We start from the raw sequence: 16,404 nt of genomic DNA on the forward strand, positions 1-16,404 counted from the left end.
ATACCATGGAGAGTCATCAAATGATAAATACTTTCGATCAACTTACTAATATCTGTGAGATTGTTCTAGAAAAATCGAAAAAAATCATGTTAAAGTCTTCTTAAATCTCAGCTGTCTGTCGCATGTTATTGTAAGGGCGCGGCCATGGTAGACGCGAATTGCGAAGGCAAGCGAAAATTGCATGAGAAGGAATAACAATTATTAATAATGCAAAGTCAAATTCCAAAGGAGTTTCGCGTCGCTTCGCGTGACGCGTCTACCCTGGCTGACACCTAATGCAGTCTGCGTGTGGCCAATATCATTATGTCGATAATGACAATCATGTAGAGAATTTTGAGTTAATCAAAACACGAAAATACCCGACCAGTGGATAACAACAGAGTTGTTACAGATTTTGTTACTCAGGTAGCGCATTTTTGCTACCAAAATGTGTTATAATTCTGGCTAATTATTAGTTAAAATAACAAAAATTATAATACAATTTCTTCTACACTAAACAAAATTGAAACAAACAAACAAAAATTTAACTTATGTATTATGTTTCGAATCAAACAAAATTATAATTCATTTTGTTATTTTTCTTAACATAACTAGATTACCTAACGTGGCTAGCCACGTTCGAACGAAATTTCATAAGAGAATAGATATGTATAGACTTTCAAAACGCATGATACTACCGGTTTATGGACAAAAGGTCGAAATACAAAAGGTCGAAATACAAAAGGTCGAAAGGACAAAAGGTCGAAAGACAAAAAGTTGAAAGGACAAAGGTCGAAAACTATTTACATGGTGGGAAATTTTTCCTTCTATGAAAAAATATTTTCGACCTTTTGTCCCTTCTTTTTTGTTCTTCGACCTTTTGTCCTTTCGACCTTTTGTCTTTCGACCTTTTGTCCTTTCGACCTTTTGTCCTTTCGACCTTTTGTCTTTCGACCTTTTGTCATAGATTCGATACTACCCAAGTAACACCAAGCATTATAACACAGAGAGAATTATACACTCAAAATAATCCAAACGTCATTGTTACGTGAAAACATACGTGGTTTTTTTCCATCGCACTTTCCACGTAGCTTATACGTTAATCATAGGTAGCCCAGAATGAACGCATGAACTTTTGAACTTCGTCCATTCCACCGGCGCTACACGTAAGAGCTACGTGGATTTTCCGGTAGCCTTTACGAAGCGTTTCAATAGGACTTAGATGGTTTTGAATTAAATTTAACTGGAATAAAGACCAACCTTATCTCTAATAGGCTTTGGAAGAAAACTAATTCCCAATTGGAAAATGTTAACAGACCTAAAAGATTGTAATATTTTTATATTCAATCTGAGCATTGTGAATCCTGTTTCCCAAATGTTGTGAGTTTGTTCTGTCTTGTAGCCTTCGCATTCGCGTGCTATAATTGATAGAGGTTATAAATCAGGTATTAAATATGAAGTAATGCACGGATTCTCCGGTATTCAAAGAATATTTACCTTGAAATCAATCTAACACAGGGTTTAAAGTTCAGCAGCTTCTGGAGTTCCTCAAAAATCAAGCAGGCGCCATCTTAGGATTTGCGCTCAACACCGAATGTACGTACAACATGCAGATGTCAAAATGAACTTAGGCACCTACGTGAATTTCACGTAAGTGCGATAGGTAACCTCAGTAACAATTACCGATTCACTATTTGATGGTTATGAATGGCTTAGTGATCTTTATCTTAGTCAGGTAAAGTGGAGGCAAAATGGATTTGGAATGATCTACGTGATTTTTCACGTAGCAATGACGTTTGGATTTTTTTGAGTGTAACATTGAACGTATTCTACTGCATATCAACAATACTGATGCGACAATGCTTTTATTCGACACATTACAAGAGCTGTCAAGCAAAAGAGCATTAAGGGGACACGGGAGACCGTGTTATTTTCCCTATCTTTTGTCTCACTCTAACAATTATCATCAAAACTTTGCCGAAGCAAATCTCGAGTTTTAATGAACCGATGAAGCTGAAAATTTAATCGATTGTGCACCACATATATAGAATATAGTGATAAATTTTTCACTTCCATATATGGAGTGGTACTTGAGATCTGCTTCTTCAAATGGATAGGATGATTATAATGACGTCCCGTGCGGCCTTAACGCTACATGACAAATGAGCGGTTCCACGCGAAATCGTCCATAAAATGCTGAAATCTGACATGTACCATTCCGATTTGGATGAAACTGCGCAGATGTATTAAGTATATGAGACGAAAATTATCTCATATAATTGGGGATCGTTTAGAATCTAGAGTAACTTCTAATAAGGGCGTATGTATTTTTAGCATCACCATTTAAAAAAATTGTACCTCGGAATAGAGAAATAGTGTCTGAGGAGGGATGGTAAACAATCAAATAGGCTTTGTAAAAAAAAATATACACTGAAAAAAAAATACTTTTATTTTCATGAAAAAATCGAAATTAAACCTTATAACACAAATTGCAAAAAATAGGTATCTTCGATTTTTTTCAAATTTTGTCTGTAAAATTTCAATGTAAAACCAGATGTTTTAAGCACAGTTTCAACATGGTGCAATCTAAAATAAAAAAGTATTTCTAAGAGCAACTTTTGGTGCATTTCTGAAAATTCAATTTCTGGCCGTAGAAAAGACGTTTTGATGCTGTTATATGATTCTTCATCCAAAAACAATTCAAAATGCTAATAACAATGATCTTCCTAAAACTAGCCGTTTTCTAGATATTTTTTGCTTGTTGATGTATGTTACTTAGTTCTTCTGATCCTTGTTCGTAATCTTCCTGTGACACAAAACAAAATGACAATTTTGTCGGGTATTCTTCTCTCCGCTTACTAGCCCACTCATACAAAGCTTTTGCATTAGTGATTGGATGCTCATGCTGTCTTGCCAGACTAGCTCTAGTAGCCATCCTTTTCAATGTGCCACCAATGGCATCACATGGCCCTTTACCATGTGCAGTGGCAAAAAAATGCCATTCTACGTCAATATCGTACTTTGATTTAAATTGACATAAGGTCGCAATTTTTTTTTTATTTTTATATTGGGATGCAGCCCCTTCTGACATAAATATCATTCGTTTGATATGCATTCGTTGTTTCAAAAATGTGATTAGTTTAGATATAAAAACATGCACTGCTACTGTATCGTGACTCATGACTTCAGACACAACAACAAAGCTCAAATTCTTTACTATTCCTCCATCATTAAAATAAACAACAAATGGATGTATTGTTGCTTGATCGTTGTTCCAGTAATGGCTTTGAGCCTCATCCTGAAGAACAAATGTGTAATTTTCAGAAAAGTCACATATGACGACAACTTCGTTTTCTTGCAATGTTGCTATGTTGAAGAAATACAGAGCTGTATTGCAGACCTACTTTAGATTAGTAAAACACCAACTTTATGAATTGTAATCATGATACAACCTTCTAAAATATTGTGCGCTATGGTATCAAGTAGTGTTTTTGACATTCTGGGTTCAATTGAACGCGATCAACAATTTTCCTAAACCAAACAGTAGATGATGTACTGTTCCCCATATATTTGAGCTGGAAATCCCATATTAACTTCAATTCAAATGCGCCAGCTCATGGAATGACCAAATGAACCGAAATTTTCAGGAAGTCTTACTCTAATCCTAAGAAATAGTTCTGAATGGTGCCCCGTGGAATAATACAACTTTATTTTTCTCCCATACTGAGCTGGGCCAGTCTAATGGATGAACAATGAACCTGAAAATTCTAGAATGTTCTGTAAAATTGCTGTTGTAGTGCTCCACAATTTGCTATTATAATGTTCCATATTAAAATTGACTGTTGTAGTGCTTTTAAATTTGTATCATAGTGCTCGATGATTTTTTGATTGAGCATTCAGTTTTTTTATAACAAATTGTGTTATAGTTTATTTTGAATTGAAACAAATAACTGATTTTATTTTAATTGTGTTATAATTTCCTCCATCAACTCAAAGTTTCTTATTTGTAACAAATTTTGTTATAATACAGAATATTTTCCCATGCTTGCCTGAACTTCCTGTTCTAGTGGGACAACTATGCTATGAAGTACCCACTTCCTGGGTGATCCGACGGACAATTCGGGGCGTCGGGTCCGATTCCCACGGTGACGTTACGATGCTCGTGTGCGGGGTGGCAACTCACCGGATGTTGGACTACGAATGAGCGGGGGTAATCCCACCGGGCCTCACAGTAATCCTCACCACCACAACTACGGTTGCCACTCCTCCGCCACGTGTGACACGACAATAACTTGGGGCTTGTCGACCGCCAAAACCACCCTACTCCTTTTTCCGGCACGGAAGGCTCGTCCTGCCTACTCCTTATGTTGAGTAATTCGGCCACGTGGAGGAACTTCGTTGACGATACTGGTCACGGAGTTGCCACAAACCGTGGATCGGGGTTTCAACTTTCTGGGAACGGCCTGACGTACTTCTGATGAATCGTCTATCGGCGATCACACTCGATTCCGGACACTTCCGTGATCACTCCGGTTGTCGCGGATCAATCACTTCGTGAACTTTCTGTCTAGGTAATTTTCTGTATGCGTTTTTCGCCTTTTCGGTTCGGCGTCTGGCAATCAACTCCCCGTTCTAATCCAATTCTTTTCCCACTGCACGTTCTCTCTCATTTTGATCCTCTAATTCTTTCCTCTCTCTCAGTGTCCGGAACTAGGGCTGCCAACATTGGTAAAAAAATGTCGTTTTCGTTTTTAGGAACTAGGTCGGTGATCAACACATAAACAAACCAACGTTAAGTATATTGTAGTTCGGTCGAACCTGAATCGGGTTGGGGTTGGAACTGTGATTCAGAACGGGTTACGCTAGTTCCACCTTAGGTTCAAAAAGAATTCGACATAAGTGGAGATACAAGGGTGAAATTTTTCAACGAGGGGTGTTTATGCTGACCTATCTGATGGTAAAAATAATTCGACTTCTTTTAAACTATGCTAGGGGAAAAGCACTAATTTTCGACTCACAAGAAATCTGTGCCAATTTTCGGATGTTCATACAAAGTAGGCCTAAATTGTATGAACGGGTCGAAAATTGGTGCTCTTCCCCTATAAGCTTCTAGACTTATTTCCAGGGAATATGTACAACAATAAGACAAAAAAAACAAATCTCTAAACTAGCTAAGGCCTTGAGCCTCCTGTCCCAAATCGTTAGATTGTTGCCTTTGGAAACGGTAACACTTCTTGGCATTACGTCCAAAAAATTTCCGTTATCGCCAGGGGCTTTCATATTTTTGATTTTTTATAATAATAGTTCCCATTTCTTCCAAATCAGTCCCCTTGGAATTTTCAGAAACGTTCTCTTGATTGAGAATGCTTTCGAAATCCTGAGGTACTTAACCTTCGGGCTGTCGCGCTGTTGTACTTTGTACAACAGTTGTTATTTATATGCTATCATTTTGAAACAAAGATATCTATCTACACCAAACCAAAATGTATTCCTCAAGAATCTTCTTAAGAAAAATACTTGAGGGTTTTTATTTACAGTATGATCCTATATAATGCGGTAAAATCAACATATGTACATGAAAGTCGCATAATAATGAACGCTCTATATACGGTTCGAGTAAACCACAGTTTTAAATCGGTATATCTCAAAATCCAGATAATATAGAAACTTGGAATCTTTAGTAAAGTTGTTCTGGAGGTGAAGCGCTATCTGATGATACCGCCTTTTATTCGAAATTTGACCGCTAGGTGGCACTAGTGGGCATGGAAGTTTTACTTTTGTTTTGCAAATATTTCAGGATACTGACCATTTATAAGGGTGGCGTCTTCGACAAAGTTGTTTAGTAAGTTAAGGACTATCATTGTTCGAGCTAGTTGATTCAAAATTTTGCCACAAGGTGGCGCTAGTGTGCATGAAACTTTTGTTTGCAGATATCTTAGAAGCCTGACCACTTAGAAAGATAGTGTCTTCGGTAAAGTAGTTCAGTAGCTCAAGGACTATCATTATTCTAGGCAAGAAATAGGACATTTTGCAACCAGGCGCTGGTGAGCATAAAATTTTTGTTTTGCGGATACTGCAGGATCTTGACTTTTAAGACAGGCACCATCAGCAAAGTTGTTCAGAAGCTCAGGAACTATCATTTTACAAGATCTTGAACTTTAAGGATTAAATAAAGAAAAAAAATGAACTACTGAACAACTCCGCCGAAGACGCCATCTTTCTAAGTGATCAGGCTCCTGAGATATTTGCAAAACAAATGTTTTATGCTCACTAGTGCCGCCTATTGGCAAAATTTTGAATCAACTAGCTCCAACAATGATAGTCCATAAGTTACCGAGCAACTTTGCCGAAGACGCCATCTTTCTAAGTGGTCAGGATCCTGAGATCCGCGATACAAAAGTTTCATGCTCACTAGTGCCGCCTAGTGGCAAAATCCCGAATTTCTTGGCTAAAATAATGATAGCCCTTGAGCTACTGAACAACTTTGCCGAAGACGTCATCTTTCTAAGTGGTCAGACTCCTGGGATATTCGCAAAACCAAGGGTGTTGTACAAAGTACAACGCGCGACTACTCGCGTTACAAAAATTCGCGCGACGACCGAAAGGTTAATTAAACTAGTGAGTCCTAAAGTAAAATTGTGCATGCTCTCAAACCGCATAGCAAGTTTACTCAGTAAAACTTGTTGAAATAAAAATACTACGAACAAGCTTTCGCTCCAACCGCAAGCTGCTGACCGATATTGCTACCACGTCAAGACTTCTCTTTTATTCCATGTCTGGATATCAACATCAGGGATTGAATCCTGGGAAAATTGAGAAAATCTCTCTCGTATCGCTCTCTGTAACTATCATAATATGCAGCATATTATGAGAGACGAGAAGGCAATTTCAACGCACTCGCGATCCTGCTATGAAAATTATATGGCAGGATTTGCAGAAAGAAATCAAAAAACGTTTTTCACAATTAAAAAACAAGAATTAAAAAAAAAATCTCAATTCTCGCATAACTTTTCACCTAAAGTGACCTATCTAACAGTGAGAGGCTCTTTTGGTTCACATTCTCTTTAATCGATAATTGAGCCACATTAACTTTTTCTGTTGCCAAACAAACTTTTCCGTAGCGTTTTTTTTTTGTATGGAACGCTAGCCAAGGATATTGTCTTTCGATCTATAGTGGAAAACTTCCCAAAAGTTTCAGTATAGCTCTGTTATATTCAAAAGAGAGCGAGAGAAGGGAGAATCTCTCATTGTTACATATGTCCTTTTGAAATGTTACGCGAGAATTGGACCCTGACTCTAAGCCCTTTTGGAAATTATCTAAAATCTTGAAAAAACCTCAGAAGCCAATACCGGCATTGAAAGAGGAACACAAATTATTACTAACCAATTGCGAAAAAGCTCAAAAACTTGCTATGCAGTTTGAAAGCGCGCACAATTTTAATTTAGGACTTACTAGTCCAATTGAAAATCAAGTTACTCAGGACTTCGAAAATATTCTCAATCAAGAGAACGTTTTCGAAAATGCCTCTGGAGACTGATTTGGAAGAAGTGAGAACTATTATTAAAAAATTCAAAAATATGAAAGCTCCTGGCGATGATGGAATTTTCTACATCTTCATCAATAAACTTCCAGAAAGTAGCTTATCATTTTTTGTTAATATATTTAACAAATGTTTTCAATTAGCATATTTTCCTGACAAATGGAAAAATGCTAAGGTTATTCCAATTTTAAAACTAGACAAAAATCCTGCAGATGCTTCTAGCTGTCGTCCAATCAGTTTGCTTTCCTCCATCAGTAAACTTTTTGAAAAGGTTATTGTGAACAGAATGATGGCCCACATCAACGATAATTCAATCTTTGCCAATGAACAGTTCGGATTCCGCCATGAACATTCGACCACTCATCAACTTTTACGTGTAACAAATTTGATCCGGGCCAACAAATCTGAAGGCTGTCTTGCTCTTCTAGACATAGAAAAAGTATTCGACAGTGTTTGGCATGGAGGTTTGATCGTAAAATTAAAAAAAAAAAAACTTTAATTTTCCAACATATATTGTTAGAATAATTCAAAGTTATCTGTCAAATCGTACGCTTCAGGTTAATTATTAGAACTCCAGATCTGAAAGACTTCCTGTAAGAGCTGGTGTTCCCCAAGGCAGCATTTTGGGACCAATATTATACAATATTTTCACATCTGACTTACCTGAGTTACCTCAGGGATGTCAAAAATCCCTGTTTGCGGATGACACAGGCCTTTCCGCCAAAGGACGAAGCTTGCGTGTCATCTGTAGTCGATTGCAAAAAAGTTTGGATATTTTTTCTACATACTTGCAGAAATAGAAAATTTCTCCTAATGCTTCCAAAACTCAACTAATAATATTCCCACATAAACCAAAAGCTCTTTATTTGAAACCTTCAAGTAGACATGTTGTCACGATGAGAGGGTTTCCAATAAATTGGTCAGATGAAGTTAAGTATCTAGGGCTCATGCTAGATAATTTTACTTTCAAAAATCACATTGAGGGCATTCAAGGCAAATGTAACAAATATGTAAAATGTCTCTATCCCCTTATTATAAAAAATCAAAACTTTGTCTTAAGAACAAGCTTTTGATATTCAAACAAATTTTCAGGCCAGCCATGTTGTATGCTGTACCAATATGTACTAGCTGTTGTAATACCAGGAAGAAAGCTCTGCAAAGAATTCGAAATAAAATTTTGAAAATGATTCTGAAGCTTCCTCCCTGGTATAGTACCAATGAGTTACATAGAATATCCAATGTTGAAACATTGGAACAAATGTCAAATAAAATAAATAATAATTTCAGGCAAAAATCGTTACAGTATTCTATTGCCATGATTAATGCGTTATATGTTTAGGTTATAAAATTTAATATGTTGTTAACAAAATGTTGATAAAATCTTAAATTTGTTTTACCAAATTAGGATGATAGTGTTGTCTAATAACATAGAACACCTAGATATAAAAAATGAATGTAATATTTGGAATGATACTAATAAAGAAATTAAAAAAAAAATGAAAATGTATGCAGAATGAAGGGACCGAACAAATCATTGACATAGGGAGAGTTATCGAAATGTAGAATATAGAGAAGTGGAGAGTCGGCTATGTGTACAGCCGCCCCAAAATAATTTACCCTTTATAAAAATCATTTTCAAGAGCAGATTATTATTCAGATCATTTTTAACTAGCCTAACGTTATTCAACGTCAACACTGCGGTTGTGTCTTGCACACAACCCCTCCAACTTTTTTCATAATGATTACTTGGACTGGGGAAATACCAATTGGGTAGAAGCACCAGTTTTGTCCATACGCCAGTTGTAGCCATACTGGATTTTACACCGTTTTACCTTTTGTGTTCAGTAGATCACATTCACATGATAGAGATACATTAATTTACTTGTCCGAATTGATTCAAAACATAAGGAAAACAATTCATTTTCGTAATAATTTTATCTCCCATACTCCTAATTTGGCCAATGTACTCCTAATTTTGCCACTCTCATAAAAAAACAATGTGATTGGTCAATTTAGGAACCGAAAATAAATCTCTGGCCGAAACTGGTTATGTTAGCCTATATCGACCAACGACATTTTCAAAGCGAAAAAATGGGTTCAGTTTAGTTCCGATATTTTACATACACAATAAGCTTGCATTTGACATATTTGTAGTATAGATAGGGCTTCTCTTATAATTTTTATTGACATTTTCTTTTAGGCTGGTCAAAACCGGTGCTTTCACCCTAAATCATTTATTTCACTTTTGATCTCTTCAGGTGACTTATAGGGTAATCAATATATTTTGGACCCCCTGGGCCATTTTCCTGCAAATTTCCCAGTTTAAATCGAAAGTCCAACTCAATTCGCATGTCATTTGGAAAGATAGGACTATTCCGCACTTGCATCAACCGTTTGTCTCCGGCAAAACGCGATAGTCTCCTTCCTTTGAGATTGGAAAAAAACCTTGATTTCCCTAATGGAGTTCAAGATATCCTGCCTAAATCCCCCAAATTTGGAACAATTGACCACGATCGGCGGCACTCTTTGCATCCTCACTTGAATCAAAGAGCCTCGGCTAGAGACTGCTTTGATTTGGTGTTCGGAAAATTTGTCTAGAGCATCGAACTGATCGCTCATTTCGATGCAATTATCAACATCACCAATTTCACCCTTGGAAGATAGCGCGCATTACGGAGAAACGTCCTTTCTTTTATTCTTGCCACGTTTAGTGACAGTTTTAAACTAAACTTTTTTGGAAGTGTGATGTTCATAAATTACATATTTATGGGATCGAAGCGAGTCTCTTATTACTCGGGTCAAATCGATATCAACTGTGATATCAACACTTATCCAGTGGTCATTACTATTGTTCGTACCCCTATATAAACCGTTGCAATAAAGCATGAGTGATCAGTATTTACAACTAAAGTCTAGACGTGTGCTATTTATTTAGAAAACCTCATATTGGGTACATTATAGTGTCGACGAGGATAAAACGGTATTGTGACTCTCTTTGAAAGTGATACAGTGCCTAGTGGTATCTTTTCACAGCATCTCGTTGATTGTGAGTAACGAACAGATAGGCATAGTGTTGGATACTCTATGTGTATTATTTGCAATAGAGCACACTTTAGTTGGCTTTCGCGAATCGATCTCGTTGGTTGTGCGCGCCGGTACTAAGGTCGATCACGTGGTAGTTGCGGTTGTTAGTAGTGCTAAAATCTGATTCTCGTAAAGTGGTGATCACCTTGCCGGAGATAAGTGGAAGATTTCGAAATTGAAATTTGGGAAAGAAATCGTGTTAGGTTGTTGTATTGTGCCGGTCGATTTGCGACGCCGTCCGCCATCTCGCAGTGAGCTACGATTGCGCTTATGTAGCGTCGTTTGTGAGGCAAAAAAGTGCCTGTAGGAAATCTATTGATCGAAAGTGCATGGTGAATTTTTACTCACAGGCGTGTACTTGATTTTGTGAGAATGATTGTGTTCACAGCAATAAATCATTTTTCGAAACTGATGATAATGCTGACATGTTAATATTAGAGACCTTTCCCGCCCTCTTTCAAAAGCGTTATATTATTTGGTAATGCATAATTATATTTTATATTGCTGGAGGCAATGCGAGTTCAACATATTCTAAAATGTCATTAGACTATGGTTTGAAAAATGTCAGATGAAAATGTTAACTGATATTAAACTGACCACTATTTCAAAAGTACATCGCTAAAGAACAGCCTATGATAAAAGAAGAAAAAATCACTGTTGAAAGCGTCAAATGATTATGAATGCCAACAATCACTTTGCTAGTGCAACTTCCGAAAGAATGGCCGATAACTAAAAGAAGGACAAATCTCTTGTTGGAAATTGTAATACTGACAAGATGTAATACAGCCAAGTAATGTAGGGGCTTATATTCATTTATTTTTTGAAGTCACTGTCAAACTTTGATATTTTTGAGCAGTGATATAAAAATAAATTGTGTGGGAGAGAAGATCTACAGCAGTAATTTAGTAAGCATTGTGAGTCCCAAGTGGAGACCCGAATTGACGGCTAGTTGTGGTACTCCGTATACGATCCTGACGTTGCTCCACCGCCCGACCAGGCCATCCACCACGCCCCCGCCCGTCGCCCAACCCCGCCACCCGCCTCGCCGCTCGCCACGACAGCCCAATAGTAGCTTGGAAAGCTCGTTGCAGAATAAAAAGGTACGTGGATTTCATTTTCTTTGTTCTATCGTCTATTGAGTAGTTATTTGACCTCTGTGCACTCTGTGATTGTATTCTCAGGTGCAGTAGCAATGGCGTTAATAGGAACCGTTGATCCGTATGTGCCAGACTCGTCTTTTACAAATTATGTGGAAATGGTTGAGCATTTTTTCTCATCTAACAATATTGATCCAAATCGTAGAAAAGATATTTTCATCACGCTTGCCGGTTTTTCTGTATTCGAAGAGATAAAGCTTTTATATCCTGCCACAGACCTAAAAACCTTGTCATACGAAGACATTACCAAAAAGTTGAAAGAGAGGTACGACAAAATCGATTCTACCATTGTTCTCCGCTACAAATTTAGATGTAGAAAGCAGAGTCCATCGGAAACGGGTGAAAATTTTGTGCTTGCGGTTAAATTGATGGCTGAATCTTGCGAATTCGGCGCCCATCGCGATGAGGCTATCCGTGATCAGTTGATATTTGGAGTATACGACCGCGAGCTTCAAAAGCGGCTTCTAAATGAAGAGAATTTAACTTCTAAAACTGCTGAACGATTAATTAAAAATAGTGAGATTGCCGTTTCTCAAGCGCGTGCTATTAATTCTGACGTACCAGTAAATTCGGTAAAACATCGGTTAGGTCAAAAGGACAGCCGTAGTGATAGGAACCTTGATAGATTTCAAAATCGCAGCAGAGAACGCAGTAGAAGTCGCGATAATCGTGGAGGGCGTAAAATGTATCGAGGAAGGTCACGATCTGGTGATAGGTCATCCAGCCGCGGAAGAATTTTACTTGCCAAATTTTACTTGCCATTTTTGTAAAATGAAAGGGCACATACAGAAAAACTGCTACCGTTATAAAAACAGCCAGAAAAATGCGGTCAAGTTTGTAGAGGACAGCGGCAAGCCAGCAGAACGAGTTCACGACTATTTCAAGCGACTGAAAATGGATTATAGCGGCGAAAGTGACGATTCAGGTGAATACCCTTGCCTAATGGTGGCGTCCATCAATAATGTTAGTGAGCCTTGTCTCCTTGAAGCCAAAATTAAAGGAAAAAGGGTTCCAATGGAGGTCGACAGCGGTTCGGCCGTATCCGTAATAAGTAAAGTTGAATTTATGAGAAATCTTAGCCATGTCCCATTAAGAACTTGTAAAAAAAAGTTAGTGGTGATCAACGGATCAAATCTTAACGTTTTCGGTAAAGCTTATGTGAGAGTTTCTTTAAATGCGAAAACCGTTCCAGCGGAAATCATAATTTTGGATGGCGCCCATAATTTTATTCCATTGATTGGCAGGGATTGGTTTGATGTCTTTTGTACTGGATGGAGAAGTAATTTTTCCATTGGTTTGTCTGTTAATAAAGCTGTTGTTCAAGATAACAAAGACACAATTGTAAGTCAGATAAAAGACAAATATTCTAACGTTTTCAAGCGAGATTTTTCAAAGCCTATTGTTGGTTTAGAAGCAGATTTGGTGCTTCGAGAGGACAGGCCGATTTTTAGAAAAGCCTACGATGTACCGTACCGTTTGCGCGAAAAAGTACTAAATCACTTGGATATGCTAGAAAATGATGGCATTATTACACCAGTGAAGACGAGTTTATGGGCTTCCCCAGTGGTAGTAGTTATAAAAAAAGATAATGACATACGATTAGTCATAGACTGTAAAGTGTCTATAAATAAAGTACTAATTCCAAACACATACCCTCTGCCTACCGCTCAGGATCTTTTCGCTTCCTTAGCGGGGTGCAAGGTGTATTGTGCGCTTGATTTAACTACTGCTTATACTCAGCTTAACCTTTCCGAAAAATCAAGAAAATTTGTAATCATTAACACGATTAAGGGACTATATTCGTATAATAGACTTCCACAGGGGGCTTCATCCAGTGCTGCAATTTTCCAGCAGATCATGGAAACAATATTAAAAGGACTTGACTTTGTTTATTGCTATCTTGACGATGTGTTGATTGCTGGAAAAGATTTCGAGGATTGTTATAAAAAGCTTCTAATTGTGTTGGATCGTTTGAACAAGGTGAACATTAAAGTGAATTACAAAAAGTGTAAATTTTTCGTAGAACAATTGCCTTACCTGGGTCATATTCTCACAGAGCAAGGGCTTTTGCCAAACCCTGAAAAAGTTCAAACAATTCAGGAAGCTAAGTCACCAACCAATACAACTGAGTTAAAAGCTTTCCTCGGATTAATTAATTTTTATGGCAAATTTCTCCCAAATCTGTCATCAGTCTTAAGTCCATTGTATAGGTTGTTGAAAAAAGAAATAAGGTTCGAATGGAATGTGTCATGTAATGAAGCTTTCAATGAAAGCAAGAAAATGTTACTCAATGCGGACGTTTTAACCCTTTATGATCCCAAAAAACCAATTGTGGTTAGTAGTGATGCATCGTCTTATGGACTTGGAGGAGTGATTTCCCATGTGGTGAATGGAGAAGAGAAGCCTATAAGCTTCACATAATTTTCTCTCAATAATGCTCAAAAGTCGTATCCCATACTTCACCTAGAAGCGTTGGCTGTAGTCTCGACAATTAAAAAGTTCCATAAATGTTTATATAAGCAGAAGTTCACGGTTTTTACGGACCACAAACCATTAATTGGAATCCTTGGGAAACCTGGGCGAAATTCAATTTTTGTGACTAGACTGCAGCGTTATATTATGGAATTGTCCATTTATGATTATGAAATCATTTATCGACCGTCACAAAATATGGACAACGCAGACTTCTGTTCGCGATTTCTTTTAAAGGTTGAGGTCCCAGGTAACTATGAGAAATATTCTATCAAAAGCCTGAACTTTTCTGAGGAGTTTCCATTGAATTTCTCGACGATAGCGCAAGAGATTGTGAAAGATTTATTTTTGCAACAAATAATGTTTTTCATAAAAAATGGATGGCCAGAACGCATTGATAAATGCTTTAGAGACATATATTCTCAACAGCAACATTTAGAGGAGGTTAATGGATGCCTGCTCTTCCAGGATCGTGTGATCATACCGGGATCTTTGCAAGGAAAACTTTTGAAACTTCTTCACGCAAACCACGATGGAATAGTGAAAATGAAACAGCTGGCTAGACGACATGTGTATTGGTTTAACGATAATAACGATGTAGAATCTTATGTGAAACGATGTGACATTTGTATGAAAATGGCAGTCGTTCCCAAAGACAAATTTCTTACTGAATGGACCGCGACAAATAAAGCTTTTAGCAGAATTCATGCCGATTTATTCTATTTTGAAAAACAAACTTTCTTGTTAATCGTCGATAGTCATTCTAAATGGTTAGAAATAGACTGGATGAGATTTGGAACAGATGCCGGAAAGGTTATTAAGAAATTTACTACCTTGTTTGCAAGGTTTGGTTTACCAAACTTAATCGTAACTGATAATGGCCCGCCATTTAATTCAAGACATTTTGTAAATTTTTTTGAGAGAAACGGGATACAGGTTTTAAAAAGCCCACCTTATCATCCGCAAAGTAATGGTCAGACAGAACGTTTGGTAAGAGTGACAAAGGAAGTCTTGAAAAAGTTTCTATTAGATAGAGAGTTTAGACATCTGGATTTACAGGACCGATTGAATTATTTTCTATTCAATTACCGTAATAGTTGCCTAACGTCTACGGGGGAATATCCTTCTGAAAAGGTATTAGGGTACAAGCCTAGGACATTATTAGACCTCGTGAATCCTAAAAATGGTTTCAAGCATCAGTCTACAGAAACTTCACACTCTAATGTTTTAATGCCCATAGAGCCTCTAGAGCATGAAAACCTGGACCCTTTTGCGAAGTTGGCAGTTGGGGATAAGGTATATTATAGGAATTTTAGAGATAATGAGTATCAGCGATGGATTGAGGCAAAATACATTAAAAGAATTTCTAAAAATATGTTTCAGATCGCGATCGGATCTCACCCAGTTTCGGCCCACATGGGGCAACTGAGAGTGCCTGTGAGGACTGAACGGCGCAGAGTGGCGCTTCAGTCGGTACCAAGGCGTGGAACGAAGAGAAGCAGAAATAACTCCGAGGAGGATACGGATCCTCCGATGCTAGACTCTTCCTTCGAAGCTCCTCCACCGTCTAGAAGCGAAGTCCACCCCGAAGCGCTACGTTCATCACCATTGCAGAGCACAGCTTTCTCAGATCGAAATGATGGATCTATCTTAAGACGATCTACTCGAATTAAGAAGAAAAAATTGGATAGTGATTTTGTGTACCTTTGAATTTGGAAAATCAATTAATAAGCATGAATAGATAATCATAGAAACCATTTAGGATTCAAATAAACAAAAAATGAAATAAGTTTAAGCTTAAGAGGAAAGGTATTGTGATGTTCATAAATTACATATTTATGGGATCGAAGCGAGTCTCTTATTACTCGGGTCAAATCGATATCAACTGTGATATCAACACTTATCCAGTGGTCATTACTATTGTTCGTACCCCTATATAAACCGTTGCAATAAAGCATGAGTGATCAGTATTTACAACTAAAGTCTAGACGTGTGCTATTCATTTATCGACTGAGAAAACCCCATATTGGGTACATTATAGGAAGGAAGTTGTGATTTCAGAGATTCACCCTTCCTTTTGTTAGTAGTTGCAACCATGTTTAGTGAATAAACGAGAGAACTGCTTTCGCCAACGGGTCCAACGAAAACTCGAAAGCACGGCTCCAAACAAG

This window comes from Aedes aegypti, chromosome 1, assembly GCF_002204515.2.
Source record: "Aedes aegypti strain LVP_AGWG chromosome 1, AaegL5.0 Primary Assembly, whole genome shotgun sequence".
NCBI classification, from domain to species: Eukaryota; Metazoa; Arthropoda; class Insecta; order Diptera; family Culicidae; genus Aedes; species Aedes aegypti.